The following is a 25780-nucleotide window of genomic DNA, read 5'->3' as shown; positions in this document are numbered from 1 at the left end:
GCCGGAGCCCCCCAGGAGAAGCCCGTAGGGGCCCGGCCGCTGAGACTTAGGTGAATCTTCTGGGCCAGCGGACGCCAAGTGCCAGGGGAGCTGCGAAGCCCAAAGATGAAGTCGTGGACGGAGCCGGGTCGGAGCCGAAGGTCAGAGGTAGCCGTGCCAAGGAAGAACCTGAAGTCGGAGTCGTGGACGGAGCCGGGTCAGAACCAGAGGTCGGAGGAAGCCAAGCCAGGGACTGAAGCTGGAGACGAAGTCGTGGACAAAGCCGGGTCGGAACCAGAGGTCAGAGCCAATACCGAAACCAAGGATGAAGGTGGAAGACGAGTCAGGAGTCAGGCCGGGTCAAGACAGAGAGCAACCAAGAGAACGTAGCAACTGAAGATCAGGAAACCTGAGGAACCTTGTTGCAAGGCACTGGAGAGATCTAGATGCAGGGTACTTATACCCTGAGGCGTCTGACGTCATCCTCTGGCGATTCCTGGTTCTCCCGCGCTGGCCCCTTTAAGAGGCAAACCCCCGAGCGCACGTGTGCCTGGGGGGCGGGGCCAGTGACGGGAGTCGGCGGCGTCTCTCACGCCATGGAGGAGCCGCGGCAGGCTGCGAGCTGGGCCCCGGGGATCGAGGAGGCTGTCGTGCGGGCCGGGCCAGCCCCGAGGTAGGAGGAGGGACCGGGGCACGGCCCAGTCCCGTAACAGTGTGTATGTTATAAAATAGCCGTATCCATGGGTGTGAGCCGGCAACCACTCGCACATGTGCGCCCGCTCGTCTGTTTAAAAGTTACAGTCTCACTGTTTAAAGGAAGAGACTTTGACGTGTCTGTCTGACTAACTCTGCAGAAAAATTAGACTGAGGTAAACTCTAGTGGTAACTTGGGTGTGGGAACAGTCACGCACACTCTGAAAGTCATTCTAGAGCTTTTGGAGCTAAGGAAGATGATTGGTCTGCATTGGCGCTGTCGGTTGACATCACCCGCATGTGTAGGTATTTATACACTTGTCCACAGAGAAATATTATTATTCTCGATTAGTTCTTTAGCAATATCTGAATAGTTGCCATCATTCTGGGCATATATATGTATATAGTAACATCCAGTTTGCCCAGCAAATTACTTAGAGTAGTAACTGCCACACATGCAAGTTACCCCATGCTTTCTGTTAAGAGTAATAACAATATCAAAGGTATTCTTTTTCTTGGTTTTTTTTTTTCCTCAGATTAGATTTCTATCTTCTTTAAGAGGATAATTTTAAGCAGTTTATGGAGAGCTAAAGTCTGCATGTACAAAGTACGGTACTCACAAACTTTATTCCAAATTTTCAAAGCAGACGTATACACATAAGTCCATTTTGAAAAATATTGGGTATTTGTGGAACCCAGCACAAAATATGTGCACACATTTATACCTTCTCGCAAACAGCAAGAATATATGTTTGTAGTTGGGGCAGGAATATTATTTACATGCATGCTTTTGAAAATCAAAAATATGTATATAAATAAATAATATTTGTGCCCCATCTCCATCCCCCAGAATTCCTCTTTGATGTGGAGAAAATTTTCAAAGGGGTTTCATCCATAAAAATAGCTTAAATGCATGTAAGTAGCATGTACTGGCATATATGCTATTTTATAAATGCCCAAAGCATATGTATATGTGCCATTTTGCATGTACATTTTACTTGCAGAAAAAATGGCAGGCTAGTGGGATTCCGGAGTAGGGTTCAGAAGTACATGTGGTAATTGATATTTTGTAAGAGTTTTACACGTATACATAACCACATTTATTTGTATACTTTTACACCTGTTAATTGACTAGCACAAGTGAAATTGGATTTGTCTGTTGTCTTCAGTTTTTGGCTGGCAGATCTGGGTGAACTGCTGGGGCTTCTGGGATTTCAGAGTAAAGTGCTAGATGGTCCAGGTGAACTGGAGATTGACTGGGTGAAATGGTGAATTCAAATGCATGCACACATGCATTTTCAAAATGATCTTCACGTAAAATTTATAGAATGCCTGCTTCTGCGCATAAATCGTGGTTATTACATATAAATGCTATATTATTTTTACACATGCATATGTATATAAATTAGGTAGAGAAAGTATCATTTCTTTGTATTGGAATTGCATTGCATCTCAGCATTATGCGCATAAGTGCTATACCATGGATATGTTTGAAAGTTAGGCTGCATGCATGTAAAAGTAAGCTTGTGCACATTCTTCTATGCGTATAACCCCTCCAAGCAATTTTCAAAAATTGTATGCATTTGCACACATTTCAATTGTTTAATTGCTTTTGAAACTTCAGTCCTAAGTGCACAGACTAGCAGACTAACAGATCAAGTTCACCCTCCCCTATCCCTACATTCTGTTTCTCACCTGCCATTCTGTCATCTGCACTGGCCACTGCTCTTGAAATTCAAATTTTCCTTCCCCTCATCCTGCATTTTCCACTATCCATGACACTATCTCATAGTTGCCGCTATTGGCTCACCTCTGTCTATCGTCTTCATATTCTCCTGCTCCTCCTTTTACTTTCAGTTGGGGATATCAATCCCAATCCTGGTCCTTCAAGGCAGTGGCGTAGCCAGAATTGATTTTATGGGTGGGCACAAGGTTAACATGGGTGGGCTGTAGGCATGCAGGTCTACTAGTTGTTTTTTTACTGATAAATAATGCCAAATTATGCAGCATAGCATTCACATCTACGCCTAAGTATGAGGTTTACTTAATGATACAAACATAATTCACGGTGATTTGTGGTACTTTAGCCTTCTTATTATTACGATTTTATACACGGCTCCTACCTGTCCATAAATTTTGAGAGAGCGGTTGTGTTGCTTATATTTAAATTGCTAACATCTCAAAATATAGATATATATTTTTACCTTTGTTGTCTGATCTTTGTATTTTTCTAATCAGTTGGTCCTGGTCTCTTTTTCCCATTTTTTCCCTTATAGCTCATTCCCTAATTCCTTTTCAGTGTCTTTCTTCTATTACTGTCTTCTTCCCTTCCACACACACACACACACACATACACGCTTTCTCTCACAGACTCCCTCTCACACACTCAAGCTGTCACTCTCATATGCTCTCCCCCCCCCCCCACATTCAAGTTCTCACTTTCTCACCCCTCCCCAGGCTTATATTCTTATGCACACACAGACGCACATCCAGGCACCCATTCTCACCCACACACATAAACCCAGACTCCCATTCTCACCCACAAACCCATGCTCCCAGTCTCACCCACACATATTCAAGCTCCCATTCTCATCCATACATATACACATTTAAGGTACTATTCTCACCCACACATACACACATTCAAGCACCCATTCTTATCCACATATTCAAGCTTCCATTCTCACCCACCCACACAAACCCAGGCTCTCATTCTCGCCCATATATACACACATTCGAGCTCCCATTCACCCACATATTCAAGCTTCCATTCTCACCCACATACACACCCAGGCTCCAGTTTTCACCCACACACACTCCCATTCTCATCCACACATACACATTCAAGCACGTGCACAGCTTCCGCTTTCTCCCCCAGAGCAGGAAGATCAGCTGCCTCTCCTGCTGCCACCGGCCTCCTGCTATCTTCTTCGGGCGTCGGGCCGTACTGCCTGCCGAACTTCCTGTCGGGGGGGGGAGCGGAAGCGCAGCGCACAACGTCCGCTTCCTCCCTCCCCCCCCTTAAGCAGGAAGATCGGAGGACCATACGGCCTGACGCCCGAAGAAGATAGCAGGAGGCCGGTGGCAGCAGGAGAGGCAGCTGATCTTCCTGCTCTGGGGGAGAAAGCGGAAGCTGCGCACAGCGCTTCCGCTCCCCCAAACAGGAAGTTCGGCGGGCCGTTTGACCCGAAGATAGCAGGAGAACGGGTGGCAGCAGGAGAGGCAGCTGATCTTCCTGCATTGGGGGGAGGAAGCGGAAGCTGTGCGCAGCGCTTCCGCTCCCCAAACAGGAAGTTCGGCGGGCCGTTTGGTCCGAAGATAGCAGGAGAACGGGTGGCAGCAGGAGAGGCAGCTGATCTTCCTGCATTGGGGGGAGGAAGCGGAAGCTGCGCGCGGCGCTTCCGCTCCCCCCCCCGAACAGGAAGGCTGGTTGGCCATACGGCCGCAGCAGCGCTTCCCCACGTGTGCCGTGATGGTGCGCGAGGCGTGGGTTCTCTTGTTCGCTGTCGCGGGGATGGGATCCTGCGACAGCCTTGCAGTTCCGGTGCTAGTTGGGTGGGCCTGGGTCTAAGTTGGGTGGGCACCTGCCCACCCAGGCCCACCCGTGGCTACGCCACTGCTTCAAGGCCATTTTCACTCCATCGTCTCACATCAAGCCATAATCCTTCCAATCTTATCACTATTCCCCTTCTCCCTCCCTTTCCTCTCCTTTCTTGTTCTCCCTGTGGAATGCAAACTCCTTCTCCAAGAAGCTTGCCTTTATTCATGACCTTTTTTACCTCTTGTTCTCTTCATCTCCTTGCCTTAACAGAGACCTGGCTTTCCCCTGATGGTACTGCTTCAATTGCTGCTCTCTGTCATGGAGGTTATTTTTTCTCCCTTACACCTCATCCGGTAAGCTGTGGTAGTGGAGTTAGACTGCTGCTCCCTTCTCCCACCTCAATCCCACTTTTTTCTTCCTTTGAAGCTCATTCCATCTGCCTATTCACTCCACTACCTCTCCAGGTAGCTGTCATCTATCAACCCCCTGATAAATCTCCCTCCTCCTTTCCCACTGACTTTGAATCCTGGCTTTCCTTCTTCATTGACCTATCTTTCCCTTCCCTTATCCTTGGTGACTTTAACCTCTATGTTGATGACCCCTCTAACTCTTATGCCTCAAAACTCCTTTCTTTAACTTCTTCATTTGATCTACGACTCTGCTCTACCACCTCTACTCACCAGCATGGCCACTTCCTTGACCTAGTCTTTGCTCCCAACTGCTGTCTCTCAGACTTCGCCATCTCAGTTCTTATGATCTCAGACCATCACCTGATAACTTTCACATTAAACCAGCCTCCCCCACAGACTCACTCAGTCATCACTTACACCCTTTAGGAATCTCCAAGCTGTTGACCCTTGCATCTTTTCCACTGATGTTTCCTCTCTCCTTTCTTCCATAACTTTGCCTGAATCTGTCGATGAAGCAGTTTCTTCTTACATCACTATACTCTCTTCAGCGTTAGACACTTTTGCCCCTCTTCTTATCCATCCAGTAAGGCGCACCAAACCCCAGCCTTGGCTTACCCCTACAGTTCACTACCTATATTCCTGCGCCTGCTCTGCAGAACGTCTCTGGCTAAAATCTTGTGCCCATACAGGCTTCATATATTTCAAATTCATGCTGACCACTTTCCAGTATGCTATTGCACTTGCCAAACAAGACTACTATGTCCATCTGCAAACTCTCTTTCATCCAACTCTCTCCATCTCTGTCCCTCTCAGCTCCCTCCTCAAACTTCCCTCCTCCCCTTCTCTCTCTGCCCAAACTATGGCTGACTACCTCCATGACAAGATTCACAAAATTAGTCTAGAGTTCTCAACTATTTCACCTCTACCTGCCTCTCCCTACTTCTTTCCTCTACCTTTCCCCTAGCCTCCACCACTGTCTCCTCCTCCTTCCTGAAGTCACAGTGGAGGAAACTGCTTGTCTTCTCTCTTCCTCCAAATTCACTACTTGTTCCTCTGACCCTGTCCCCACCTGATTCCTCAGCTCCATCTCCACTGCAGTCATACCTTCTATCTGTCACATCCATAATCTATCACTCTCCATTGCCACTGTTCCTGCTGCCTTCAAACATGCTGTAATCATACCACTCATTAAAAAACCCTCACTGGATTCTACTTGTCCTGCCAACTATGGTCCCATATCCCTTCTCCCTTCTCCCTTTGCCTCCAAACTACTTGAATGTGCTGTCCACCACCACTGTCTTGACTTTCTTACATCTCAAGCCATTCTTGATCCATTCCAGTCTGGTTTTTGCCCTCTACATTTAACTGAAACTGCCCTTGCCAAAGTTTCCAATGACCTGTTTATGGCTAAAGTCAAAGATCTTTGTTCTATCCTTATCCTCCTTAATCTGTCTGCTGTTTTCGACACTGTTGATCACTAGTACCTACTCCTTGATACTCTGTTCTCGCTTGATTTCAGGACTCTGTCCTGTGTTGGTTCTCTTCTTTTCTCTCTAAACTCAACATGGCCAAGACGGAGCTCCTTATCTTTCCCCCCAAACCCACCTCCCCTCTTCCTCCTTTCTCTGTTTCTGTGGATAACACGGTGATCGTCCCTGTCCAATCAGCTCGTAATCTTGGAGTCCTCTTTGACTCATCTCTATCCTTCTCTACGCATATCCAAAATACTGCTAAAACGTGTCATTTCTTTCTTTATAACATTGCAAAAATGTGTCCTTTCCTTTCTGAACACACTACCAGAACCCTTATCCACTCTCTTATTTCCTCCCGCTTAGACTATTGCAACCTGTTCCTCACAGGTTTCCTGGCAAGCCATCTCTCTCCAATCTGTCCTAAATACAGCGGCGCGACTTATCTTTCACCAAAGTCACTATGCTCACATAACCCTTCTTCTGAAGTCACTGCATTGGTTCCCTATCCGCTCCCGCATACAGTTCAAGCTCCTCGATCTCACCTAAAAATGCCTTCACTCTGCAGCACCTCACTACATTTCCTCTCTTATCTCTTTCTACACTCTTCCTCATGCACTCCGCTTGTCAGATAAGTCACTCCTATCCATGCCCTTCTTCACTACTGCCAATTTCAGACTCCATGCTTTCTACCCAGCTGTGCTGTGTGCTTGGAATAATCTACCTGAACTGGTGCGTCATGCTCGCTCTCTTGCCATGTTTAAACCCCACCTTTTTGAAACCGCTTTTACATCTTATGCCTGATGGTCTGCTTTTAATCTTGAATAACTTTCTTTTCTTTTAACCAAGTCTCTTGTCCTGTATGTGTGTCTTAGATTGTAAGCTCCACTACAATAAATACATTCAAAGACATCTGGCATCCATTCTTCTATTGTTTCCTCCAAACATACAAAAAGACAGTCCCTGCTCAATAGAGCTTACAATCTAAGACACACATACAGGACAAAAGACTTGGTTAAAAGAAAAGAAAGTTATTCAAGACTAAAAGCAGACCATCAGGCATAAGATGTAAAAGCGGTTTCAAAAAGGTGGATCTTTAGATGGGATTTAAACATGGCAAGAGAGGGAGCATGACGCACATATTTATTGTAGTGGAGACGTCTTTTTATAAAAACACGTCTCCACTACAATAAATACGTTCAAAGACATCTGGCATCTATTCTTCTGTTGTTTCCTCCACGGCTATCATAGATCGCCTTCCTCTTTGCTTTTTGTATGTTTGTACAGTGTTCCTTATGCCATGTAGTAGTAGTAGTAGTAGATTTGATTTGTCATGATTGGCATTTGTAATGTTTTACAGCAGGAGCTTGAGAATGCTATAATTTCCCCACTGCTTGCTTTGGAGTTGAGCTAAGTGTTTCTGAGCTATTTAAATGAGGCAGTGTGGTGATTTATGTATAAACAAACACATTTAGTTTCTCATCCTTATTTGAGCAAGCAACATAGCTTGAACACTTCTTTGCCCAGTTCCAGGTGTTCGTGTGTTATCAGGTCAGTGCGTCTGTATATTATTAGCAAAGGAGTGATGGGGGGGCATATGTATTATCATGAAGATGCTAAAGAATTACATGATTTTGAACAGGAATCATCCTAAAATGTTTCATAAAAGGAGCATACACAATTTTTCTAAGACATATAGGGCCTCTGAACCACATTTTCTAAAAATAGGGTATAATTATTTTTATTTGAAAGAATTGATGAATATCTTTCTGTTGGAAATTTTTCTAAGTCATGCATTTGGGTGAATGGAGCCTTAAGGCTATAATTTAATATGGATTTATTCCATCAGGACAATATTAGATCAAAGTCATATAGAACCTTAGAACCCTAGCTTATGCTGCAAAAATTAAGAGCATTAATATTTAAGATTCATTTGACATCGCTGTGCAGCATAATTCACATGCTCATACAGTCCCTATCACAAAGATAAGCTTCATGTACAAATCAGTAATACATGTAACGTATGGTAAAACACCACTTCCATGTTAAATTTTTGTCACACCAGCGTGGCCATGGTGGTAGCATGCGTAACAATAAAAAAAAACACTTTATCGTGTATGCTCACTACCTGCTTAAGTCTTCTGTGCTATCTGACCCAAAGTGAAAGGATTGATTAGCATAAGCTATTTCTTCTCCCTCTGAACCTGTTGAACTGGTGTCTCCCTCCCCACCTTCTCCAAATCACTTCCCTTGGCACCATTCCCCTCTCCCAACATAGTAGGAAACACCGTCCCCTGCAAGAGCCATCTTTCTCCAAGAGGCAGTGGCATCTCCCTTCCCTGAGAGGCATTCCCCTGGTTACATATCAGCAAACTCTCTCATTTACCTGCAAAGGCATGCTAATTATAATGTGACCTCACTAATGTCTTGCAGGACCATCTTAATGTACACATTAAGGTCTTGCATAGCATGTTATTTTTAGTGTGAACAAAATGCCCTTGACATGCAAGTTAAACTTTATTATGTAGTTACCCCATATCCTTTATACACACTAATGTCTTGCATGACCATCTTAATGTACATATTAAGGTTTTGCATAGCATGTTATTTTTAGTGTGCACAAAATACCCTTGACATGCATGTTAAACTTCATTACATAGTTACCCCATATCCTTTATACCCCTTAGAAATGGCCCAACACTTTTCTTTTATAAGTTACACTCCATCAATATCAGAAGTAAAGTTATGCAGTAGAGGAACTTGGTGCGTGCTGGGGTTCCATGCGCATCTCTAGGCCAGGCCCTGACACGCTCATAACCATACCCATGCCACCCCCTTTTTGAAAAGTTTTGAGATGTGCGCGCCTTGGCATTTATGTGTATATCTGAGTGCTTTTTAAAATACGGTTGGTAATGCGAAGCCAACTTATTCGCACATCCCCTAAGTAATGTGTGCGCCGGCTTCTAAAATTCATCTTATAGTTTTACCATAGTATTTTATAACCCACACGTATTATATATAAGCATTTTATAAAATAAACATGTAAACATATGCACATATATAGGCTTACATGTGAATAGGCTTTGAAGCATGTATATCAATGCATTGAACCACTTCCTTTCTTATTTTTAAAATATTTGAGCGTATATTTTACATGTGAAAGTAAAGTAGGCCTTACTCGTTTAAGTCCCAGTTTACATACATAAATCAACTAATTTTGAAACATGACTGCTTCAAGGAAATTACGAGGTCGATATTCAAAAGCAAATTAGACAGATAAGTTATCTGTTAAATAGCAAAACCAGCATAAGACAGGAACCCTGCCTCCCAACCTTCAGGAAGAGACTTAAGACTTGGCTCTTCAAACAAGCTTTCCCGGACTCCAGCTAATGTCCTTCAACTTCAAGTTCTATAACACAACCAGCTCATTTAACTGTTCGTTGTAAATATTTAAAATGCTATTAACCTTTTCTTTTTCCTTCCTCTCCCAGTTTAAGCATCCCTGTTTTTTGTAACTGCTTTCTTCCGCACTACAGTTCCAGTTTGGTTTTTCTTTCTATGCACCACTGTTTTAATGTAAACCAGCATGATGTGATTTTATCATGAATGCCGGTATATAAAAACCTTAAATAAATAAAATAAATAAATAAATATTCAGTGACCTATATAGCTAAATTTTAGTAACTTCACCGCTGAATATACCCTGCTAGTTATTCAAATAAAGTTATCCAGCTAAATATCCAAGCAGCACATAGGCTAAAAATGGCTCCTACCAGTTTTACCAATTAGTCCACCGGTTCACCCAGTCTTTCTCTAGGTCATCAAGAACTTCCTGGTTCTTCAGCCTGAATCTACTCCCCAGTTCACCCAGATCTCCTACCCAGTCAGTACTACACAATAAACACATTTAATATCACTTAAGCGAGATAATTAGCAGGTGCAAAAATATGCAAGTAACTTGGAAAATGCACCGCTTGTCTTTTAAAATAGCAGCTTACGTGTGTACGTGTTGGCCCTGCCTTAGAACGCCTCTAGCCTGCCCATTTTTTTACATGTATATATGTGCACATGAAAGTGAAGATACGCATATATTTTCAACTTCTATCAAATGCCAAGCACGCTAGTAAAGGCTACTTATGAGTGTATATGAGCATTTTGTTCAACAAGACCATTTTGAAAATTTATTTTTAAATGTTTGATGTTCAGCTATTACTTTTTCAATAGAACAATTATGTGTTCTGTACTAATACAATTTTACAGCTATTCAAATATAATAGTATCACTGGTCATGATAATGTTTCTGGGAATTTTGGAGGGTTTTTTTCAGTTACCGAGATTTCTGGACCTGAATGGAAAACTGTTGCAAATACAGAAATATTATGAGATAATTTTTTTTTTCTATTGTTTTGCTTATGCAGTATCCTAAAGGTATGGTTAAGATTCTTTTCTTTAAACTTTTTTTTTATACCTGCTAATCTGTTCACCAGTATATTTGTTTAGGTAAGTATCTTGTATTATAAGAAATATAGGGGTCAATATTCAAATCCTGGCTGGCTAAATAACTTACCCAGATAACACTTATCTGCTTAATTATAAGGATATTCAGTGGCACAGCTGTACCCCCGAATATCCACGAATATATTGCAACTTAACCAGATAAGTTAAATCTTTCTAAGTTTAGACCTGGTATTGAGCAGGTCTAACTTAGATGGACATAAATTATCTGGCTAAGTCTCAATATCACTATTTAGCCGGATACGTTATCTGGTTAAGTGGTGCCACCCTGATCTGCCCACTTTGTTCTCTGGCTAAGAGATAACCAGATAAGTGACTTATCCGGCTATTTAGCGGTCACTGAACTTAAGCAGATATTCAGCAGCTGCTAGATAGCTAGATAAGTCCTACTGATCCATCTATCTGCCAGCTGAATATTGGGCCCATCGTTTTTATTATTACTAATGTTCTCACTAATGCTGCTGGCCAGTTTGTGTGTATGTGTAATATTGCTCACAGTTTCTTAGCTTTGAATTGAGATGCAGCAAATTCTTCCCATCAAGCAGTCGTCTTTCTTTTATTTTGGAGGTCTACTGTGATATCTACTATTCTACCTTTAACAAAAAAACAAGAGAAACTAACTGCACTACACCTGCCAATCTTCCACAAAAATCTTTATAAGAGTGTTGCTTGGAATCCAGATTCCTAGGTTAGTTGTGTTATTTTAAATTACTGTGAAAACAGAACCAAAGGAAAGTGTTTTCCTGATTGATTTCCCTTTCTAAAATTTACCCCTTTAACAATCTTAGGGGCGGATTTTAAAAAGCATTTACATGCATAAATCTGGGTTTTACGCATGTAAATGCACTTTACTCGAGTAAGTGGGCTTTTGAAAATTGCTACAATAGTAGTTACATTTATGCGCGTAACTCCTTTGAAAATTACCCCCACTATGTTCAGAAAGGAAGAAGTTTTCCTAAATCAGTCATATATGTATGTATGTGTATATATATACATATACATACATACCAAAGAAGCCGCTATGGAGGATTATTAAAAGAGTGATATTCTTTAGGTACAAGGGATTGGAGCTTGGAGTACACCACAGCGTGCTGCCGCACTAATGCTCGAGTGGGCAGTGAGGTAGTTTAAAAGGCCAGAGATTTTATTCCTCATTTCCAGCATTTCTGCAACAGCGTATTTTGGAGTTTAAAGAAGGCAAGGGAAGAACGATGATTCCGGTTTGAAATATATGACTATTTCTTAAAGTTTGTGCCAACACTGTATGGGATGTTCTCTGATGAAGGATTAAAATCCCCTGAGGAAGCTATTCAAGCGAAACAAGGGCCTTGTTGGGATGGGATATACGCATAACAGGAACAGAGAGAGATATCGTCTGTAAAGAAGAGATAATTGAACATTATCGTTTAAGATACAATACAAGAGGAAGTACAATCACATAGAGACATTAAAGTGTTAAAACGGCTAATTAACTGATTCATGTGAACATAATCATATTGAATGTCATTTTGAAACTATGTATAACTGATCATTAGATAGAAGTGGATGTGTTATTGTAAAATAGTGAGATAATGTACAAGTTTATATGATGGTTCTAATCTATATGAAGATATTGTGGTGTTAAAGGTGTTAACAGCTTTGTGTATGCATGAATCAAGTTAGTCAATAAGAAAGGGTTAACTTAGTGGTTGGAAGATAATATGGTTGGCTTCTTATATTTTAAGCGATAAGATAGCAAGGGAAGGGTAGTTTATTATATAAGATAAATGATGTATGGATGTGTATGAATGGATAATTGAGGTATAAAGAAGGTGGGTTTTATGGGGTAGGTGGGGTTTGTGAAAAGGGTTAGTATAAATATTAATTTTTTGACAGTAGAAGATTCATTCAATAAAGAATTGGAATTTAAAGATTTTTTTCTACACTATAAGAAATGATTTTTACAATTTTGTAGATGTTAAATCAATATGGCCATATGGGCTTGCATGCAAGAAATGTGCCTAGTTGGAATGGTCAATTGCACTGTAGCTGCAAGATCATATGGGTCCCTAACCTTTTACCTAGTGAATCCTTAAGACAAAAAACACACAATGAAAACACCCAACCAGAAAGTAGTTTAAAAACCTGTGAACACTTTATTCAACAATTTTAGTCAATAGAATTAAAGCAAGTCTACATCTTTGGTAATCACATTATGCAAGAACAAGATATCAAATAGTACATGACATTGTAACTGAAATGACCAGCACATTTATTGTATATGCATAGTTACAAATGACAACATGATATATACAGTATTAGGATATTAACCTTTGCACAATCATGATTACAGCAAAGAACCTAGAAAGTGGAAGTGGCAACCCAAGAGCTACAATACAGCTCTAATGATAGAGCTGATGTGAGACAAATTAAAAGATTTTTGCAAGACAAGGTAAATAAGTTAATAATATACTTTTACTGTTACCAATTTTGATAGTTTTTGGTATTTTATTTCAGAGGGGACATCCTCCATTTTTCCTGTCTTATGTTTTGATGCTGATTATATTGCTTTACTTTATTTTGTATTTGAATAAGTACATTTTGTATTGTATTAGAATTATTTTATAGGTGTATATTGTTTTTGTGATATTGTTTTTGTCTTATCTTCTTTTATTGCATTGACATTGTAATATTGTTTTTTCTGTTGTTTTATATTCATGATAATAGCAGACCATACCTGTCCATTTATACTATATTAGATTAGATTACATAACTGAATTCATGCAAATTCATGTGCAATACACAAAAAATAAGCCCTCACTCTTGTTTTTCATTTTTATTTGTATTTCCTTCTTGTTCTCATGCTATGTTTCCTTTTTGAATATTGAATGGGGTTGGGAATATGTTCTTTTTAAAAGTAATTTTTTATGATTTTATTTTTCAAGTCAAGAAATTTCAAAATAAGCATTTTGTCCATTTTCTTTATTTTAAACTGTTAGAAAACTTTCTCATGCAGGTATTGCCCCCTAAAAACCCCATTTCTCAAAGAATGCAATTGGCAAATGTGCTTATTTCAAATGAATTGTAGCTTCATGATTTCCCCAGTTAAAATTCCCACATTTTTCTCATTAAAGGGCAGGAAAAGGTAATTAAATACAAAAAGAATGTGCTATTGTTTTTTGTTAGATTTGAATTGAATTGAATTGAATTGAAAGTTTAAATATTGAACCAGATCTGTTTAGGTTTTATATAAGAACATAAGAACATAAGAAAATGCCATACTGGGTCAGACCAAGGGTCCATCAAGCCCAGCATCCTGTTTCCAACAGTGGCCAATCCAGGCCATAAGAACCTGGCAAGTACCCAAAAACTAAGTCTATTCTATGTAACCATTGCTAATGACAGTGGCTATTCTCTAAGTGAACTTATCCTAACCTACTAAAACATGTGAAAAGAGATATATAATTGGATTCTTATGACTCTTACTATCTTATCTACTATTCTTGTTCCTGTTGGTGGTAGGAAATGAGAGTGCTTCAGGATTGACAGTGTTAAGAATCCTGTGAATTGAATGATCAACATTTGCTGTTCTAAGGCTGTCTACTGGTGGTACTATAACACTGTGGCATGCATATAATTGTCAAATATGTAACAAAAGCAGTATAAGCATGGAAGAAGGAGCTACAATGATGGTTGGCCTAGCCTTCCAATTTAAATTTAAATCTGAGTCTTTGATAATTGCAAATAGCATATCAAAAGCTTCTCTTTTAATAAGGATCTTCTTATGATCTCTACTGCCTTTTAAGCATGTTCATAATTCTCTACTGCCTTTTAAGCATGTTCTAGGGATGTGCAGAGCAAAATTTTATGTTCATATTTTTTATGTCCGAAAGGGGGTCCCACTTGCGGCCAATATGGACATAAAAAAAATCCAATGAGTTGGGTATATGTACATATGTGCAAAAAAAAAATTTAAACCCCCTCACCCTCCTTAATCCCCCCCCCAGACTTACCACAACTCCCTGGTGATCGAGCGAGGAGTGAGGACGTCATTTCTGCAATCCTTGGCGAGAAGCATGTGATGTCGGTGGCACGTCGAGTGACGCGGCGTCACGTGATTCCCGGCGAGTTCGCGCCGGATGGCTCGTTCGGCCCAAAAAGAACTTTTGGCCAGCTTGGGGGGGCCTCCTGACCCCCTCAAGCTGGCCAAAAGTTCTTTTTGGGCCGAACGAGCTGTCCGGCGCGAACTTGCCGGGAATCACGTGGCGCCGCGTCACTCAGACGCGGCGTCACGTGATTCCCGGCTCGTTCGCGCCGGACGGCTCGTTCGGCCCAAAAAGAACTTTTGGCCAGCTTGGGGGGGCCTCCTGACCCCCCCAAGCTGGCCAAAAGTTCTTTTTGGGCCGAACGAGCCATCCGGCGCGAACGAGCCGGGAATCACGTGACGCCGACGTCACGTGATTCCCGGCAAGTTCGCGCCGGACGGCTCGTTCGGCCCAAAAAGAACTTTTGGCCAGCTTGGGGGGGGCCTCCTGACCCCCTCAAGCTGGCCAAAAGTTCTTTTTGGGCCGAACGAGCCGTCCGGCGCGAACTTGCCGGGAATCACGTGACGTCGCGTCTGAGTGACGCGGCGCCACGTGATTCCCGGCTCGTTTGCGCCGGACGGCTCGTTCGGCCCAAAAAGAACTTTTGGCCAGCTTGGGGGGGCCTCCTGACCCCCCCAAGCTGGCCAAAAGTTCTTTTTGGGCCGAACGAGCCGTCCGGCGCGAACGAGCCGGGAATCACGTGACGCCGGCGTCACTCGACGTGCCGCCGACGTCACATGCTTCTCGCCAAGGATTGCAGAAATGGCGTCCTCACTCCTCGCTCGATCACCAGGGAGTTGTGGTAAGTCTGGGGGGGGGATTAAGGAGGGTGAGGGGGTTTAAATTTTTATTTTGGCTCAACAATCGCGATTTCCCACATATCGAACATATCTATGTTCGATATGTGGGAAATCCGATCGTTTATGTCGAATCAATTTTTTAAGTAAAAAAAAAATATGAGTTGCGTTTTACTAATGCGGTCAATCCGAATGCACACCCCTAGCATGTTCATAATGCCTAACAAGCCAAGATTAACTAGTAACTAGTCATATATAGCATACCATGTTATCATTAAAGTAATATCTGTCCCTTGAGCATGAAGGTGATATCAAAATAAAGATTTTGTACAAAAGAAAATAGAGGATTTTTAAAATTTGACTTTACAGTAACAATGCAGTGAGGTTTCAGTATTATATAATTTTTAGCATTTGATTTCTTTTGCATCCATTAGTGTATATGGTATTGCTATAATTCTAATTGAAAAAATAAATTAATTCCATGTAACCTGTTCTCTTCCTTTCTGCCTATTTCAAACTGTTTGGACACGTGCTAACCACATCAGAAGATATCAGAAGCCCAACAAAGACCTACTGAGGATCTATCATCTGTGGCTATTTACTTTAATCTGGTAGAGTCCCACAAAATATAGATAACCTTCAGTCTGAATGTCCAGAACATTAACCCACAAGATGATGTGAATCTTTATTACTGAGGAAGGCAAATGCAGTGTTACGTGTGTAACAACGAAGACACTAAGGTCTCCAAAGACAAGAAGCAAAAGATTAGAGAAGATATTTAGAATGTAGTAACTCCTGTCCAGGAACTGAAAAATAACCAAAATACAGAGATGATCCCAGCTAGAGCAAAACTGAAAGTAAAATATAAACAATTTATCTAGGCACTAAATGTCTGTTTGGCATGTGCTGGAAAATAAATAATTAATTACTGTACACTTGATATCCCATGGCTTCTTTGCACCTCACAACAGATTACAATACTAATATAATAAATAAAATACACAAGATAAATGAACACAAAAATACAATTACAAAAATAAAATGTATCTCCCCTATTTATATAAATAAAAATGTTAAATAGTTTGTACGTCGTTGCTAATCTCGCCAACCGCTTAACCGAATGCGTTCAAATTTGCACACAACATTCACTTCCCATACGGGAAGGATCTTATACACTTACATTACATATAGGTCACACCTGTGACAGGTAATACAAGTTTAAAAATTGCTTACACAAAACAGCGACATCTGGTGGCCGTCAGCGCAAGCGCAACCTCTTACACCTTTCACACACACTCACACACCACACCCCACCCCCACACAGGGCTATTGTCTTTCATTCACACTCCCTCATAACACACAGAAATCCACACTCATCCCACCACACACCCCCACCCACACGCCTGCCAATGTCACTTACTTCACCCACCCTCCCAAAACACACCAAAACATGAATTCCTGGCTGCTACATTGGGAAGCCACGCATTTCACACACCGATTTTGAATTAAAGTACCCTCTTCCACCCACCCACGCACTGCACTCCGATCACACACTACACCTGAAACAAGTCCGTGCTTCTCCGCCGGCACCACAGGAACGGTCCGGGACACATCACATTCAGTAGGGCCGTCGGATGCCAGCAACCAAAATGGCGCCAGCGGACCTTGCCCTTACTATGCTATACGGAGACAACAATGACTTCGGTACACCATGTGACATAGTAAGGGCAAGAGCCCGTCGACGCCATATCCTCAGCGGACGTTTGCCCTTACTAGGTCAGGAATCCTGACGTACATCTTTCACCGGTGAAGTTTTGCGACATGGCAGCCGGCGGAACAAACCCTAGCACACACCCTCGCCACTGGCTGGCAGTTTACACTGGTAGCCGGGGAGGAGCACGGTGGGGGACCGTTCTTATTTTCCACTGCGCGTTTTTCACAGGGGGGGGGCCCACTCATTCTCCACATCTCCCGAGAGGGGGGCTGTAGCGTGGGTTGCTCTATTTCGCCGGGTTGGGGGGGGGGGGCCAGGAAGGTGTGCTTGCATATTTAAACTATTTGCTGGTGCTGTTCATTTGGGGGGTCATTTTCAAAGGAGTTAAGCATGTAAATGTGACATACTATCGTAGCAATTTTCAAAAGCTATTTACTCGAGTAAAGTGCACTTACTTGAGTAAATCCTATGGACAATTCAATGGCATATATTGTAGCAATTTTGAAAAGCCCACTTACTTGAGTAAAGTGTATTTACTCGAGCAAAAACCAGTTTTGCTCGAGTAAATGCTTTTTAAAATCTACCCCTTGGGGTACAAAAAAAAAAAAAAAAGCACACAAACTGTAACCTTTACTGCTCTGTTCTGTTTTTTCAACTTAACCAGGCTCAGCCACAGCAACGCGTGAACCGATTGCTTTCAAATTTGGACACAAGCTTCACCTCACATACGGCAAAGTGCTTCTACACTTACGTTATATATATGTCACACCGGGGGCTGGTAAAAAAGTTTTAAAATTTGGTTCCACAAAACATCGACATCTGCTGGACGTAAGCACAAGGTCTTACACCTTGCACAAACGCTCACACTCCACACACACGTGACCAATATTTGGGATTCACACACCCTCCGACCAGACACAAATCCACCCTCCTCACACACCCCCGCACACATGCCAATTGTACTTACTTCACACACCCTCCCAAAACACACAAAAACCCACAAAATTCCAGCATGCTACACCAGGAGGCCACTCACATGCCACATGTTTGCTATTCCCACACCCTACAAACTCACACAAAAACACCCTCCTCACACACCCCCACACCCATGACTTTTCTACTTACTGCCCACACCCTCAGAACGCATGCAAAACGGCAGAATCGTTCAGGCTGCTCCAGCGGGGGGGGGGGGGGGGCAACACCGCTCCGTGACACATCGCATACACTACGGCCGTCGGCTGCCAGCAATCAAAATGGCGCCGACGGCTCTGTCCCTTACTAGGACACTCGGGAACGCCAATGGCGGCAGTAGCCCATGTGACATAGTAAGGGCGAGGGCCCTTCGATGCCATTTTCTGGACTGGCGACCAGCGCACCTTCGCCCTTACTTATCTGAGCGAGACAACTGCTCCCATTGCTCCACCCCACTGACAGAGTAAGTTCTAACAGCCGTCGGAGACAGTTTCAGTGCTGGCTGCCAAGGGCCCGGCGCTAATACTTCCATGCCGGAACGAACGCACGCTCCACCGACTACGATTTTTGACAGGTATTGGCGGGCCTGCAGGGGTGGGGGGGGCCTGGGGATGTTCTTGCATCCATGTTTGGGGGGGGGGCAGGGGGCGGTTATCCCCATTCTCTTTTCCTTCTTTTCCACTTAACCTGGCTCTGGCTCTGCCACTGCAACGCGTGGCCGGGTACAGCTAGTAAACTATAAAAATCCCACCCTGAATCTAAAAATAATTCTAATTCTGGTAAACCAGGCACCACTATAGTACATGGTCTTACTCTTTACCACACAGGGTCCTACAGCTTCAATGCATGTATCCCTAATACTCAAATGGAAGCTTAAATAGCTAAGTGTTCAATCCCTTCACATGGACTTTTATACCTGCTTTCTAACAAGTATATATTTGCAAACCTATGCAGTGCTACATTTTCAATGAGGAGTTAGATACATGTCCACTTTAAAAATTAGGGTTGAAGTTAATGGGGTAGATTTTAAAAAGCATTTACTCGAGCAAAACTGGTTTTTGCTCGAGTAAATACACTTTACTCAAGTAAGTGGGCTTTTCAAAATTGCTACAATATATGCCATTGAATTGTCCATAGGATTTACTCAAGTAAGTGCACTTTACTCGAGTAAATAGCTTTTGAAAATTGCTACGATAGTATGTCACATTTACATGCGTAACTCCTTTGAAAATGACCCCCAATGTGTACAAAGTACACAGGCTGTTACAAAATTACCCTGATATGGTAAATATATCTATAATCTATATTTATATAATCATAAGGTACTGGACCATCCAATCAAATATAAGTGCTCAATAGTCACATATAACTATACACCCTATAGGAAAGAGCACTAATGTATGATGTTCCAAAACATTTTTTATAAACACATTTTTTTAATTCAATCAATTAATACAAATTTCTTAAAATTTCTTAAAATTCTTATACAAATTTTTTTAATGTTTTCTATATCTTTTACATTTTAAAAATCTTTTCCACCACTTCTTATATGAAAATGTATACAACCATCCTTGAAAAACTAAACACCATACATACTCTATACAAACTTAAAAATATGTCAAATGTGGAAAATACCTAAAACATTGAACATATCACATGTCAGAAGTAGTCGAAAGATCACAATCACTGTATTGACAAATCAACAATGTACAATCGCATTGTTACTCAGCTGTAAAGTTTCCCAACAAGGATACTCATTTTTCCGCTTGGCTTCCTCAGGGGGAACATTTTTTACAGCTAGACACCATGGCTTCTGTAAGTAAAAAGCATACCACTATATGCATCCATAAAGAAATTAATTTAATATGAAGAAAAGATTTTTCTTATTCAAAATCTGTTTAAAAATAACAAATAAAACTTATGTAAAAAAACAAAGGTGTGTATGTCTAACTCCAATGATTATCATTTATACTGAACCAGCATGGCTTTCAAATACTCATGGTTTATATCCTAATTCAAAAAAAGGTGAGTAGATCATTCAAACCAACACCTGAAATAACCTTAAGAACACTATTTGCAAACAGCTTCAAATTTTCCTTATGTAATAAACAACCCTACATGACCTTACATAACCTTAAATAAAAACTGTGGTTGTGCAACTTTGGTGCTAACCGACAAGGGGAATGCCGAGAAAGCAGCTTATGTCTAGCATTATGAAAATACCCGAAATCCTTGCTGACTAATCTGCAATAAACATCACAATCAGATTTATATCATAATAAATACAATGTGTGCCAAGCTTGAAACTTGTTCATGATGTAAAATATGCTCACACTTACAGCTATGTTGCATTGTTTTATTGCCTTCCTCCCTCATACTCACATTTTTTTTCAAAAAATACTACAGGAACCACAATGAGGCACATTATACACTTGTTTAAAACCGGTACATATCTCATTTGGGATAAGCACATATGCTGTCCACTATCAATTGACAGTTCAAACCAATTGTAGGGGACCAATGGTGTTCTTGCTAGATAATCTTCATCATGAAGCACCTATAAAAACTATAAGGCGTTTCACGTACCTAGGTTAGCCCCACTTATCACATGCATGAGTACACAATACAGCATGCACAAATCCAGATGATGAATTAGGTGGACACATAAATAAACATCTATAGTCAAAATTTAAACAAAAGCCTCCCATTCAATAGATGAATTGAGACCATCCAGAGCTACTATATGCCAATTATAAACATATTGTTGTTCTCAGCATCGCTATTAATCAGTCACATTCCCACCCCTCATCGGTGTTACGTGTTAAATAACAAAGAATTTTAATTGCTCAACAGTATGCGCTTGTTCAGATCAGTCCTTTACAATGGGGGCTTCTAACTTGTTGGTTCTGATGCAACCTTTGTGTTGAATAATATGTCTTAATCGAAAGAAAAGTCTGACCAATGTACAATTTCTGACAAGGACAAACAAATTGCATAAATTATCTGGGTAGTATTACAAAAAAAAAAAAAAGTCATTCAACAAGCATCTAATATGATGGAATTCTTGAACCTGTTACACATTGACACATGCTGAACATCGAATAGAGGCAAACTGGCCCTTCAGTGTGAAAATTGGTTCCTGCTGGGGGAAAGCAGAAATCAGGGAATCCCTAAGATTTCTACACCTAGTAGGTGCAAAGATTGGTCTCTGTTGGAAGGCCTGATGTAAGGTTAATAGATGTCAATGTTTTAGAATTCTTTTCTCTATCATACTGGACCTTAAGGAAAATGGCATGACATATACTACACAATCTGCAGTGGGCCTACTGTGAGTCTGTAACAATAATTCCCTGTTGGCATATAGTCCTCATATGTAAGCGAGCTTCAGCACCTTGTACGGATATTTTCTAGCTTTGAACTTGCTGAATATAAAGCATGCTTGCTCCTTATAGTCTGAAACTGTATTGTGTAGTCTCCTTAGCCAAAGAAATTGGCCGACCAGTATATTACTCCTCAAATTTTAAGGGTGAAAACTATGGAAATGTAGCAAATTGTTTCTGTCCATAGATTTGTCAAAATAGTAGTACTTTCTAATGAACAGATCTAAAAAGGAAATAAATTGATCATGATGTTGAATAGTAAACTGGAGGTTAGGATCATTACTATTTATCCAAATGGAGGACTGATTCAATAGTGCTCATGAGCCCTTCCAGATGAAAAAAAAATTATCTATAAAGCAGATCCACAATGCAATGTGGGTCCAATATCCTGAAGAATAAATATACTACTCTTCAAAGCAAGCTACATATAGACAAGTCAGTGAGAAAGTCATTGTGTCTCCCATTGCTGTTCCTTTAATCTGGTTGAAAGTCATTGAACCAGTCATTGAACTTAAAAGAAGTTATGTCTCAATGCTAATGAAGCAAGATCTATGATGAATGAACTGAAATCCTGTGAATATTCATTGACCAACAATGTATCATATATTATCTGTAAAGCTGCTACCTGTGGTATATACATATACACAGAAGCACCATGAGCCATGAGATTTTATAGAAGCCAACCAAGTTGCAATGGTGATGTCAGATGAAAAGTACTGACACTTCATCTGATAAAGAGATAAAGATACAAAATCTTCATAGCCAACAAGAAAACTGCACAACAATAGCAGAACTACTGCTTGGAAGATGATTATTCCATTGGTAAGTATGTGAAGTACAATAAAATGAACTTACAAATTGTATTAATTCTAGAATGCATACCAATAGGCTGTTAGGATTAGTTAGTGTGTGGGCCCTGGGCCAAGGTGAGAGATGGTACCGCCCACAGGGAGGAGCCCCATGAGCCTCACCGTCGGGAGGCGAGGTCTCAGTGACGTCAGACACAGTATCAGTCTACAGTCTTTATTAAAGAGAAAGGGTGATACAACCCGCGGAGCGGGGGGTGCCAGAGAGGAGGTCTTACAGACCCAGAGACACAGGGTCCATGGATAGGAGAATACCCCCAAGTGGATACCTCCGTAGAGTAGATGAGGATCCACAGAGCGAGTACACTGTGATGATGTCTTCAGTAGAGATGGTAGTGGCCTGCGGAGCGGGGCATACCGAAGAAGGTCCTCAGCTGAGTCGGTAGTGGTCCGCAGAGTGAGGTACACCGATGAGGTCCTTAGTAGAGATAGTAATGGTCCACGAAGTGGGGTACACCGGAGAGAATCCTCAGTAGTGATAATAGCGGTCTGCAGAGCAGGGCACGCTGATGAGGTTCTTAATAGAGATGGTAATGGCCCGTGGAGCGGGGTACTCACGGTGAAGGTCCTCAGTAGAGATGATAGTGATCCGCAGAGCAGGGAGCACCAGTGAGGTCCTCAGTAGAGATGGTAGTGGTCCATGAAGCAGGGTACACCAGAGGAATCCTTGGTAGAACAGGAAGTAGTCCATGGAGCAGGGTACTCACAGAAAGAGTAGCGAAGGTTCCAGGGAAGCCCTGTGGAATGGAGCAGGTAGATGTCCCAAGTGATAGGCCCTCCAAGGAGTGGATAGTTAAGACGAGGAGAGGGCCTCCAAGGAGCGGATACCCAAGACATCTATGCCTGGAAGCAGGAACTGGAACGCAGGTCCTCTGAGAGTGAGGTGGATTTAGCAAGAAGGGTTCTCTTTGCCAAGTTGTCAGTCGGTAGGGCCAGCTGGCTTAAATATCCTGGAGGGATGACATCAGCCGGAGGGGATGCCCCCAAGGTTCCTGCCTTGATGGCTTTTAGACTGGGCAGTGTGTGCACGTGCCTAAGGACTTCCGATGGCAAGATGGTGGCCGGCAGTGTCCATGCCACCTCGGGAGGCCTGGGAGTGGTAGGCAGACCGTCGGCAGCTGGCGGAGGCTGCCAGTCTACCCCATGGAGTCAGGGAAGTAAAGAAAGAGGTGAGCAAGAGTTGTCGCAGCCATCTGCGACCGACGGGCATAACATAGGCATTTTGCCCTTGCATGATAATCAAACGATAAATCCATAGGAATCAGTTTTCAAAGGAGTTACGTGCATTGAAGTAGCATATATGCGCATAAGTAGCTTGTATTCGCATTCATGTTATTTTATAAAAATAAAAAAAAAACCATACATAGATGAACCCCAGTACTGTGTTGCTGTTTGGAGCCTAACATTTTATACTTTGCTGCTTGGAGGGAGGAGGAAGCGTTGGTGCTTTTCATCTGATGTCACCATCATGATTTGGACATCCTCTATTAAATTTTGTGGCCCACAATGTACCACCAAAGGCACACAGCTGAAGGCATGAGCCAAAGGGACACGCCTTGTGAGCACCTTGGGAAGCCCTGTAGGAGCTGAGCAAGCGATGGTTTGTGAGTACTTTTCACTTCTTTAGACTGAGTAAATGTTCATTTTTGTCTTATGGGAAAGGAAAGGAAGATCCATGGCGTCTGTCAATCCAGTTTCTGGCCATTTAGGCACATGGGTGCTCCCTTCGCCAAGTCAATCTTCCGGGGCAGCTCTTGGAGTGATAGCGAATGGTGGCTCTCCTGCATTATCCCTGAGCATGGTGTACTTATTGAGCCCTGAGAATCAGCAACCTCTGTCAAGACCATTACAAATTGCTGATTCCCTGGCTGATTTAGAAACATTTTCTTTTTTTTTTTATGTTGCTGAGCAATATGAAGGCTCAAGTTCAGTTTCATCTAAGATTTCCACTCCTTGCACTGTTGTTGGTGATCCTAAATTGAAAGATAAAGGATTGGATACTTCTGTCTTACCCCTCCCAGCTCCAGTACATTTTCCTGATTTCAAGGGAGCCAGCAGGATTCCTTCTAAGAAGAATGTATCTTTAGAGGACTTGGGTCATTCATTAGGCAGAGATGAGGGTATCTCGGAGAGGTGCGTGGCACAGCTGTGTAGATTTTCTGTTGATGCATCTGCTTACAGAGGTTATATAAGGGCTCCATGGAAATTTGGAAAACAACAGACCATGTCCATCCCAATCACTGTCTCCTCCTTGTTCCTCTGTCCTTCATTCAGACTGTCCTACCATTTTTACCCTCCCTCCCTTATATATATCCTCTTATTCCTTCTCATTACTTGGTGCATGGCAAACAAATCTGGGACACTTGCTCTGGGGTAGGGTCCCTTCCCCTCATAGCTTCACCCCAGGGACCCTTCATATCTCAGCAGCAAGATTTCTTTCTTTCCTTCCATGTTTCTCCCTGGGAACTGAATGCTCTGTGCAGAATACATTGTTCAGGACTGCTTCCCTGTTTTTTCCTCTCCTTCCTCATGTGCAAGACATGATATCCTGTAACATCCTCCTTCCTTTTCTTTCCTATTGTCTTTTCCTTTTTTCACCATTTTTCTTCAGCAGTTTTTCTGTTCATTTCTTTTTATCCCTGCATTTCCTCCAACTCTTTATAGCCCTTTTCCGGTCATTCACCTCTTCCTCCTTTGTCTCTATCTTTCTTTTCCCCAACTTTCTGTAATTTTTTTCTTTGCTGCATGCATATACGCTTGCCCTTTTCATTCTTGGATTCTCTCATGCACTTCCATCCACCCATGTTTTCTTCCTTCCTTCTGCTCTCTCTGTGTTCCCTCCACTCATCTCCACCTACTCTCCTTCCGCTTCTCTACCTCACCTTTTAACTTTATGTGCTTCAATGCACAGTAGCAGTAATAGCAGAGCTGCTGCTCTTCTGGTGGGGAGAGGTGGAATCTACCCCAGACCGTCCTACATAGCAGCAGCAGCAGCAGCAGCAGTGGCACTGTGGTTTTTCCAGTTCAGAGTGAAAGGAGCAGAATCTGCTGTGCCATGTCCCTGACCTAACAGGATTACCCATGGGGACTATTTTTTTGGGTGGAGAAGCATGATTCTGTGTCCCAGCAGCCACAAATCATTCGTCTGAGAGGGGAAAGAAAAAGAACATGTGAGACCCTTCCTTGTAATAACAAGTGCAATATTTGCTGGGAGGGCGGAGAGGAAGAGGGTGGCACAAGCTGCAAATCCATTTCTCCCTGCTACCTGGAAAAATTAATTGGCTGTGGTTACTCCTGGGAGGCTAAAGAAAGGAGAGGATCTCCACCTCTTTGATATTGATCAGTCATGTAATGCAGAGAGAGAGAGAGAGAGAGAGAGA

Source organism: Rhinatrema bivittatum, chromosome 1, assembly GCF_901001135.1.
Source record: "Rhinatrema bivittatum chromosome 1, aRhiBiv1.1, whole genome shotgun sequence".
Lineage (NCBI taxonomy): Eukaryota > Metazoa > Chordata > Amphibia > Gymnophiona > Rhinatrematidae > Rhinatrema > Rhinatrema bivittatum.
Note: the sequence above shows the minus strand (reverse complement) of the source record.